Source organism: Rhagoletis zephyria, unplaced genomic scaffold (assembly GCF_001687245.7).
Source record: "Rhagoletis zephyria isolate East Lansing unplaced genomic scaffold, Rhagoletis_zephyria_1.1 Rzeph_scaffold_04487, whole genome shotgun sequence".
In the NCBI taxonomy this organism is placed as follows: domain Eukaryota; kingdom Metazoa; phylum Arthropoda; class Insecta; order Diptera; family Tephritidae; genus Rhagoletis; species Rhagoletis zephyria.
This window is the reverse complement of record NW_016161570.1, coordinates 1,780-12,371: the sequence shown is the minus strand read 5'-3', so window position 1 is coordinate 12,371 and position 10,592 is coordinate 1,780. Positions and strand designations below refer to the sequence as shown.

Below are 10,592 nucleotides of genomic sequence, written 5' to 3'. Positions count from 1 at the left end.
ATTTAAATTTTCAATTGTGTTCAAATTTGTAATACAAAGTGTTTTCTATATCTCAACTGTACTGCATAAACAGTACATTCCGTTTAACTGCCGATGCACTTAAGCTAAAATATGTACTTCTACACAAATTGCGTTTTGTATGGGAATTTCACTTTTAGCTGGATTTCGCTTAGCTACACTTTTCAGTTTAACATATTTATTTTTGCGTAAAACGCGCTTAAGTGGTACCTCATCCAGAAACTACTGCCTTTCGGAGGTACCTAGTCGAGTGGGATGTATAAGAAAGGTAGAAAAAGGGTGAAATACTGATAGGAATGCGAAATTCTGAGCCAATTAAGCTGGTAAGTGGTACACAAGCGGTGACAGGGGGTACTTAAACGGGGTTTTACTGTATGAAAATTTAGTAAAGATACGATGAGGTCTCTTTTCAACGTAAACACACTAAATTATGTACCCCGAATGTACATAAATGCAGCTAAATGGAATGTACTGTATTTTAGCGTATTTTTTGTAGTTGAAAAATGGTTGTTGCAAAAAATTTTAACGCATATTTATGCATACTGTGTACTAAAATGAAAATATATTTCTTGTTTTTCTTTTAATTAAATTCCTTTTCGGGGCTTTGGTACTTATGGCTTAAGCATATACATAAGGTAATTCAAACAACTAAAACAATGCATTTTTCGACATTCACAATGTTTTTCAAGTTAATATTCTTTTACTATTTTGTAAAAAAATTATTTAAATCATAGTTTCAAACTTTATACAAAATTTAGGAAAATTCAAAAAATTTCGTCAAAATTTTAAGACAATTTTCGGGATTGCAGTAGCGCACTTGATTTTAGCATAACAAAGTGCATTTTGAATGGCTGATTTTTATAAAACATTTTATTTGAAAAGAATTGTGAATTTAGAAAAAAAAATTTGCTTTTGGTCGTTTGTTTGAGTCACTATATTTAGTTTAAATTAAATACATACACATGTACATACACTAGGGTGTCTCGCCAAAAAAAATTTGGGGAATTATAAAATTCATTATATTCCGTCAAAATATTTTCGAAAATACTGGGCCGATTTGAATTTGATCCAAAAATTTCATTATTTTGATTTCATTAAGAAAATTTTTAGACATTTTTATGCAGGCCTTTTAAGTTTTAACTCTTCTATTATTTGAGGTGATTTTTTCTAAAGAAATATATTTAAAAACTAATTTTCGATAACTATGAAATCCTATATTTTTGGAGCTAGTTTTTATTCGGCCCTGCTCACGTAAATCTTAGTACTTTTTCTAAATATTTGGTGGAAGTCTTAAAATATAATAAATTTTATAATTACTACTTACTAATTAAAAACAGTTCCGATCTTTTTTTTGTTTTTTGTTTTTTTTTTTATGGAAAGTGTTGCACCCAAATATACACATACATATGTGCGTACTATAACAAAATACACAAAAAATTAAAATAGCTACGAAGCCAAATGCAAAGAAAATAGCAAAAATATGTATTAAATAATCCAACTAAAACCTAACACCCATAACAAATAGCAGCTGGAATATAGGGAAATACACAGAAATAAAAAAAAAAAACTAAATAGGAAAATTAATAGGATCATTTAATACGTACATACGTAGGGTGAAAAAGGCAAAACCGCACTCAAATTAAATTGGAAAGATATATATGTATGTGAATGTAAGCGCAAATGAGAATCACAGCAACAAAACACAAAACTTTAAATTGAGTGTGCACTGTGATTCAAGCAAACAAAATATCCACTTAAAATGTTTATTTTTTCAACTCGAGCAGTAAAATTTGCTTAGCAGGAAATTTTAAGTGAAAATTTTCAAATTTTTATAGACACTAAAAACGGTGGCAGAATATTTATAAGAACATATTAACAAAAATGTAAAATATCAATAAAAAAAAATTATGTGCATTTAGTATTTAAGTAAAAAAAAAAAAAACAAAAGCAAAAAATAAATAAATATGATACTTATACACATACATACTAAATAACTACTACTTACTACTACGCATATACAAGGAGCAAAGGAAACACAGCACAGCAACAAATACAATAAAAAAATATTAAAAAATAAAAATTTAACTAAAAATTAATTATTTAAATTCAATGCGACACTCTTGAGTTTGAGTGTATGTTTTGCGTGTAAATATTTAAAGAAAAACCAAACATTTAAAAATTTATTTAAAAACGAAAAATGCAAAATAATTAGTAATACATGATAATGTGAGTAATGTGCAGTAGCTACTACAACAGTCTTAAGTAATTGATAACGTAATTGAAAAACAAATGAATAATTATAACAAACGATTGAATAGAAAACAACCAGAGAGAAAACAAAAATGATAAAACTGATAAAAAATGCGAAAAATAAACTATGTTTTCACAAAAGCCATGTATTTTATTTCCCCACGTAGTAGAGCTGCTCTTAGATAATCAGGAGTATTATGGCGATGTTTTTTGGTCCTCGGTTCAAAACCGACGATTACAAATACATAGCCATCCAAACGTTTAAGATTCGGGGTGCTCTCAGCATATGTACATATGTATATCAACGATAACAGTGTGTCTCTTCATTTCGTTCTCTTTGTGACCAGCCCCTGAGTAGACAACGCCTTTTCTCTCTATTAATGGCTGCTTGATTGTCAGTAAAGATGTTCACACAACAGCTGGGAGAGGTTTCTGCAGCTGTTTTAGGTGCTGCATAAATTTGGAACTGAAAAATATTGCAAAAGTTCGAAATTTTTTGTGACGTTTTTATCTCGGCTTCAGCCTGAAAATCGCACCATCTGTGAAAAAGTTTCAGTCCTGTCTTACACCCCTTATTCTTTAAAAAAAAAAATCGGAATATTAGACTGTTTTGTGAGAGATGCCAGCTCCATCTTATATGGCGCTATTGTCCAAGAAAATACACAAAAAAGACTTAATGCCCGAGCTGTCGAGTTGAATCTTTACAAAACTAAAGGCAAGCTTAGCAGACTGAAAACTTAATTCGAAAACAATCAGCCTCATTGCGTAAGTCGTAAATTAGACTAAATGGCACGACTCGACAGCGCATCGGCAATGCAACTCTTTAAATTCAGAGCTTATTGAAAAAACAATTTATGTAATGCTAGATTTCCACTAGGCATTAAATGGCAGAAATTTTAATGACAAACTTGGGCATTAAAAAATATTCTCTTCATTACTTAAAAAAAAATAGTCATTCAATTCATTTCCACATGGCACTTTTTGAGTGGCTTCAATTTTTTCAATGCCTAGTGGAAATTCGGCATAAGAATGTAAAATAGTCTTGACGCTTTAAACGAAATCTTACCAAGGCAAACTTACTACTAGTGCCAGTACAGGTCAATCGTGTCAACTTTTACTATACCAGCGACAAAATAACATCTTCTGATTAAGGTCTTGGCTTTAGAGATTTTTCTGGTACAAGACTCTGTTTTAATTGTGTCAAAAAATTCAACCAAGGAATCTTATAAACTAAGCAGCGTGCTAGGCGGAATCCCAACGTAATACTGGAACAACAACTCCTGGAAACACCTGCTTTTAGGAAAAAATTAAAGCACTAATTTTATTCTCAACGCAGAAAAAGTCTTAACTACAGCTTTTGGAACTTCCAGAAGTTTTGGTACGACATAATCGTATAGAAAAACAGCATGAGAAAATTTTATCTCTGAGGGATTTCCCCTAAACAAATCCGAATGTTTGATATCGCCGAAGTCTGGCTCCGTTTAAGGCTGGCACAGATACACCGTCATTTTCGCAAGGGGAGAGTAAAAACCCTTTCAAGCCCACAACAGAGTTATGAAAGAGGACTTTATTTTGAAAAAAAAAACAATGTGGGTGTTCATGGTTGCCTACATAGTTGTCAGGTCATCCACTTAATTATTATTCTATAGTGTATTTTATGGTTGTAAACTGAATAGAAAATATAATCACTAGACATATAACCTGATAACTAGACAGTTGTGAACACCCACAATATTTTTCAATACAATAAAATGTTTCTTCTTCACTTAAAGCCGTTTTTCATAGTGTCGAGTTAATTTACATTCGGCAGTTCGGATTTCAGTATAAAAATTTAAAGTTAAAAAAAAAATGCTACAAGGAAATTTTTTAAACTCGAAATTAATCTAATATTAATAGAAGATTAAAAACCGAAAACCAAACAATATCCAAAAACTCTAATCTCCATCATTACTAGAGCTCTTCCACATGCATATATCTACTATTTCTAATATGTAAAATAAATCAAAACGACACAAACAAAAACAAAACGAAATAAATCAAAGGTGAGTTGAGTTAAATTTTCTCTTACTTATAAACACTAAATAAATACTGTCTCATTAATCTATACTCTTTTTATTTTTTCAAATTAACAAACTCTCTTTAATAATCAGCAGCACTAATCAAAGAACAACCATAACATCCATAAATAATCAATTTTAATTAAAAACAAGGTAAAAAAAGTTGATAAATCTCATAGACATTTGCGCATTTGACAAAATACTTAAACCCAAAAATTCACATCATTTATTGCCGACACGACATTTTTTTTTTTTATAACACTATGTAAGGTAATAACAAAATAATGCGATCACGTGTTAAATTATGGTTTAAATTTTAAGCTATTGACACTACATATTCCCATGTTTCACGTTTGCTATTAAAACAAAACAAAAAAATTAGCTTTTGTATTTGCACAAATGTGGTTTTGGTTTTCGGCTGGTTTTGTTTTTTTTTTTGTTAACTTTTTGTTGGCTTTTAAAAATTTTCATGCGCCGCTTAAATATACATATGTACATACAATAATTACAATTTCCTTGTCAGCATGCGAACATATTTGTGCTTAATTTGCTATTGTTTTTTTTTTTATATAATTAGTTCGTTTTTAATATGTTTCTATGGGTGTGTAAATCAATGACAGTTGAATTGTGTAATTATTTTTAGTGATTTATTTAATCTGTATACATATTAGTTTGACTTATTATAATAAAAAAAACTCCGATTGTTGTTATTGTGCATACTTTCCTGCATATAATGTGAATGAGTGTATTCTTCGTAGAAATTTTTTTAGATACATATAATTTATTAAATTGTTTAAAATTATTACACTCGAATTAATTTGAAGACACTTATATGTGCATCTATGTTTTATGGGTCGATTACGGATAGCAACGCAAGCACTGTTCGGTTGCCAGTTGGCAACGCAACTGAAAAGTAAATTCGTATTACGAATAGCAACTACCATCAGTTGCTGTAGAGTTATCGATAATCGAAATTTTACAGTACGGCAACCAGCAAGTGGTTATAAACAAACAGTGCTAGTAAAATTAATTTATTAAAATAAACAATTTTAAATAAAGTTCTGCAATAATTCCAAGTTCAGTGAACTATTTTTTGAACAGGGAAAGCACCGCATGAGCGCGGCCTCAATCAGGCGACATTTAAGAGGCGCTACCGCCTGAACTATAAGCAAAAGTTAGTGCTTTGAATACTTTTCATTCAACATATTCCAAACTTCCAAAAGAAGCTTTAGCATGTTGGTTAATACACAGTGGAACGACTTCGGTCAACTTCAATACCTCCGCTCCTAAAGCTTGCCATGCTCTTCGATTTTTCGCAAAAGGAAGTCTCACGGCAATGACTTCAATTTGAAAATTTAGTATGTCGGTAGTTTTGAAGGAGGTGCTTCAGTTGAAACAGGAAAAAATTGTATATACCAAAAGCGCGTACTCCACGGGAACTAGAATTTCAAACTATTATTTTGCTATTATTTTCACAATATTCAATAAATGAAAACTACATTGCAAAATGTTAATAACGTTCAAACAATTAAAAACTAAAATATTTTACATACTTTTCAATTTTCGCTCCTAAATACGCTTCAAAAACCTTCCCAGCAACCACAAAAATCTAGTTGCCTCTAGTTGTAGCAACTGCAGTTGCCAGTTGAGAGTTGCCAGTTACCATCTGCAATATCGTTTCGGCAAATAGCAACGCAACTGAAGTTCGATTGCTATCGATAATCGACCCATTATGCTTAAAGCACAGTGTTTTAACGATTTTAATACATTAAGGGCCGGTTGCTCAAAGCCTGGTTGACACTAATCAAACCAAAGCAACATTTTCAAAACATCCCCACGATTATTGAGAAATATAAGAACAACAAAAGTACTCACTATAATCAAGTCCGTCTGCTGACAAAATGGCTTCCAGGAAGATACACAACGACTTGCTAAAAACATCAGAACGTCGAAAGGAGTCAAACCTCATGGCTAACGTCCACCATCATCAGATCGGCAAGAAAAAGAACGAAAATAGAAGAGATTCTAATAGTTCCAGCCGAAAAGAGATTTTATTTATTTATTCCTTACTTACGAACTTGGTATGACCGTCAGGATGATATTAAGGGCTTGCTGGAGACATACATATGCCCGCGGAGCAAAAGTTCCTTTGACCGCATTTTCGACACAACCATACAAAAAATATATCAGTTCAGTCAGAAACTGAAGAAAATAGTGATGGAACGAAAGNTGCGGTCACCATACTGAAGAAAAGGTATATATATATTCGTTAAAGTATCAAAATCGGATACCCCTTAAAAACGAAGTAAAAATACTTGATGAAAACTATCGATATCGATAAATAATACCTAAAAAAACCACCTCTTTGGAAGTAAAAAATCCTTACTACACGGAAGTCACGAGCTCAGATGCTGAAATTGAATTTCTTGTTTCTCAAATATTCAATACGGTACTGGAGCACATTTAGTCGATTAAAAAAAAAAGTTTCGTTTTAAATTGACTGAGTCTGCCTAGAATCAAGTCAATGTCCAAACTTTTAATGCGACAAGGGGGCAAAAGAATATAGCTTAGTTAATTACACTTTTTTTTAGAAGATAAGAGCAAAATAATTAATGCAAAAAATTTTTCATTGAAATAATTGTGAATATTCTAATAGAACCAGGTTTACACCTTCACTTGTCGCCTAGTGTATATCTAGTTTATATTATACATTAGTTATTAATACTTTATTTTAGCTGGAAATGTCTAAACAAAAATATTAAAAAAAAAATATATGAAGATTTTCATTTTTAAAAGATTGCAAAACCATTATTTGTTATTATGGATATTTATTTTATTCGATCAGTTTTAACCGTTACGATAGAGCTATTTAATTCTTTAATGATATAAAAAATTTAATCTGAAAATAACGATTATTTTTGATCGAAACAATAAAAATCATAAAATAACGGTTAAAATTGATCAGAAAAATATAAACGCACTTTTAACTGCTGAATTATAATTTTTTTTACAACGATCATAATCGTTACGGTTCCTGATCGTGACTGCTTTTATTGTGGAATGCTTTTCAAGGAAATTGTTAATGTTTTATTTGGAAAATTTACATACGTTTGCATCCGTTTATGTAACTTCGGCCTGATTTTGAACTTTTCATTACCTATTTTGCGGTTGTGTACACTAATCATTAACTAATCATTAAATAGAATTGGTGATTGTAGATGGCTTCGTTACATTTCAAATTTTTTTACACTCACTCATAATCAACTTATCTCAACTTATCTCCATATGTATGTATGTATGTATGTATATGTATATCCATTTAGTTACACCTAATACATATGTCTCTCTCTCCCTCTCTTTATTTCTTTTTTTTTTCCTTTCCTACAGAATGTGCCACGCCCACATATTTCTACAGCGGTCACTGCTACGATCAATGTCCTAGCCGCACCTTCGCCATCACCAGCGACAGCGAGACCAGCAACGATGCTAATCCGACCGGCGCAGCTACCATGCATGACAACGCCATCTCCAAGGGAAGCATTGCCGACGCATCGGATGAATTGCAATCGATCGACCGCAGACGGCGACGGCGGCGGCGGCACACGCGACGGGAAGCGGTGCGATTGTATGCCGACACCAGTGAACCATTGGAGCCGCTGCAAGTGCGACGTTGTGAAAAATGCGATATCAGCTGCCAGCGCTGCTATGGACGCTCAATTCGCAATGCAGCACCTGTCCGGAGGGTAGTCAATTACGCAAAATACCACAAACGAATGAAACTTTCTGCTATAGTTTTGCCGAACGCAGCTCGGGTAATAGCCGTGATGGCGCCTCCTACTACGCCAAAGTCCAGATGGTCGACAGTATGGAACACAGCAGCGGAATGCATGCGACAACAACAAGTGCCATGTACCTTATGCTGATCATAGTACCGGCAGTGCTGATCATCATCGTAGCTTTGCTCTTTTCAGCAGCACGACGTAACAATATGCGGCTACCGTTTCTTGGACGTGACGCAGGCGCAGCAGGCACAGCCGTCGTGCTGCCGAATGTCGCCTATGACCGCGTGGCGCTACTGACCGATGACGACGTCGATGATGATGGTGATAATGATGATGGAGAAGAGACTGACGACGAGGAGGAGGTACACTGTAGTGCAGCCGCAGTGCGCGCCTACCGCGATGAGGTAATAATGCGAGGCGCAGAGGGCGGCGGTAATGACGATTTCAATGATGCAACAATTGAAATCGATATGACGCCGACGATTATTGAAGGTGTTGTGCTGATGAGCGAGTCGGACGATTCCACAGATNATAATTTTTTCATCGTCTACCAATCTTTAGGAAAATACTAAACAATATTTGTTACTGAAAGTAAAATGTTGGCAGCTTTTCTATCAGCGATTTCCTTCTTCCTAATAGTTATTTAAACTTATTTAGTATACACACAGACACCTGTACTCCCCTTAATGTGCTTTCAAGTTAAAATGATATTTTAAAACGAACAAAGAACTTTAACAAATTTGAAATTTGTATGCCTTCAAGATTATTTACGTACACATCTACATACATATACAGTGGCTGAGTTATACAAGTATATGTATGTATGTATGTGTATTGAGCTTAGTTAATTCTACCTATAACTTTTTAAATTAGGAATTTTAAAAAATATAGGCATAATGCCGTTTTTTAACTTAAAATGATATTTTTATTCTGTGCTAATTTAATGATTATCGTGATTTACTATCTACTGTAAGCCCTTTCAGCTAATTTCGTTATACATTTAATATAAATATAAATATATCATTAGCCCCTAAAACAATAACTTTATACAATACAACACTTTTTACTACCTACAGTAAGAACAACAAAAGAAAACGTGTACACATTTTATGCCAATCATATCATGTTTTGCTATAAATGAAATAATGAAACTATTCATAATTCAATAGTATTTTCACATTTAAGTCTCGTTTTCACTGCGCCATAATTTGACGACAAAATTTGCTTTAACATTATTTACTACATTTTTGGAAAGAGTAATAAGTTTATGATTTATTAGCAGTTCTTGATAATCATTAACTGAGAACATCTGTCATTGGATTTGCTATAGTGAAAACATGGCCTTAGAAAGAAAAAAAATATATAAGAAAACAACTATAATTTATCTTCGATAAAAACTTAGACCAAAAATGTCTTAGCTTCGACAAAGAACAATTTATTATGTGTCTTCTTGGCTAAATTTTTTTATTCTGCTATAGAGTACCTCTTGTTGCTCAAAAATTTGTAAATTAGATTGTATAGTGTTGAAATTTAGATTAAAGGCGTATTTTTGAACAAAAACAAGAACAAATATTCCATTTTATATAACTAAAAAACTATTTCAATAAAAGTTATGTATAATTATATAAACTAAAATGTCTCTTTTTCTGAATGCCGAGAATGTGAAGCCAAAGGTAATTTAAACTTGGTTCACTGCCAGAGAAATTTCGCCCTTTTCCCCCTAAGTGTTTTTGGTAGACTTTAACAACATACAACACAAATCAAATACCTGAGCCAAGGCAGTCCTGCGAATAAAAAAGAATTCCCTTTTTTTTAATCACTCTGTAGTTTTCATCGTTGATAAACTCATTAAATCAGCAGGAAACTCTCATTGAGCAATCATTTTTTATACCCGTTTCTTCTAGATTCATACTTTTCTCTCAGTGTCTGAATTTAAAGTTTAGCGTTAAACGCTTTGTGGTCTTATTTCAAGTTTTATGTTTTAATAGTGTGAGTGATAAGTATTTTTCGCAACACTTTAAAAGTTAGAACTATGAAAAAAAGGTGTGATGCCTTCAATAGAAATAAATTATTTTACAAATACGCCACATGCAAATTCATGAGTGAGCCAAAAATTTGAGGAGTTTATAATGAAGAGAATGTAAATAACGGAGTGCTCTTATAAATATACATGACTCCTCAGAGCGAGAGCGCACTTTGATGGCTTTTTTTAAACTTGAGTAATTACATGATTTTAATAATTATGACACAAGAAAATACACTCATCAAACGCGTAAATTTCGTAAGTAAACCGGTTTTACATGCAAAATTTTGTAAGTATACCTGATTTACGTGGTTACAAGGCATTATGCGTAGCGTTTAATTTAGGTTTGGAACTCAGGCGCTACGCAAATTTCCATCGTTAGATCTAACCTTCACATTTTTTTTTTTTTTATAAACTTTGGGAATACTTATGTTAGAAAATTTTCAGCAAGGGTTCCACCGA

At 32.5% G+C, this 10,592-nt stretch overlaps 1 pseudogene; it reads left to right on the top strand.

Moving 5' to 3' along the window:
- Nucleotides 1-9,466, top strand: part of LOC108370809 (furin-like protease 1) — a 45,724-nt pseudogene extending 36,258 nt beyond the window's left edge.
- Nucleotides 9,467-10,592: the final 1,126 nt, after the last annotated feature.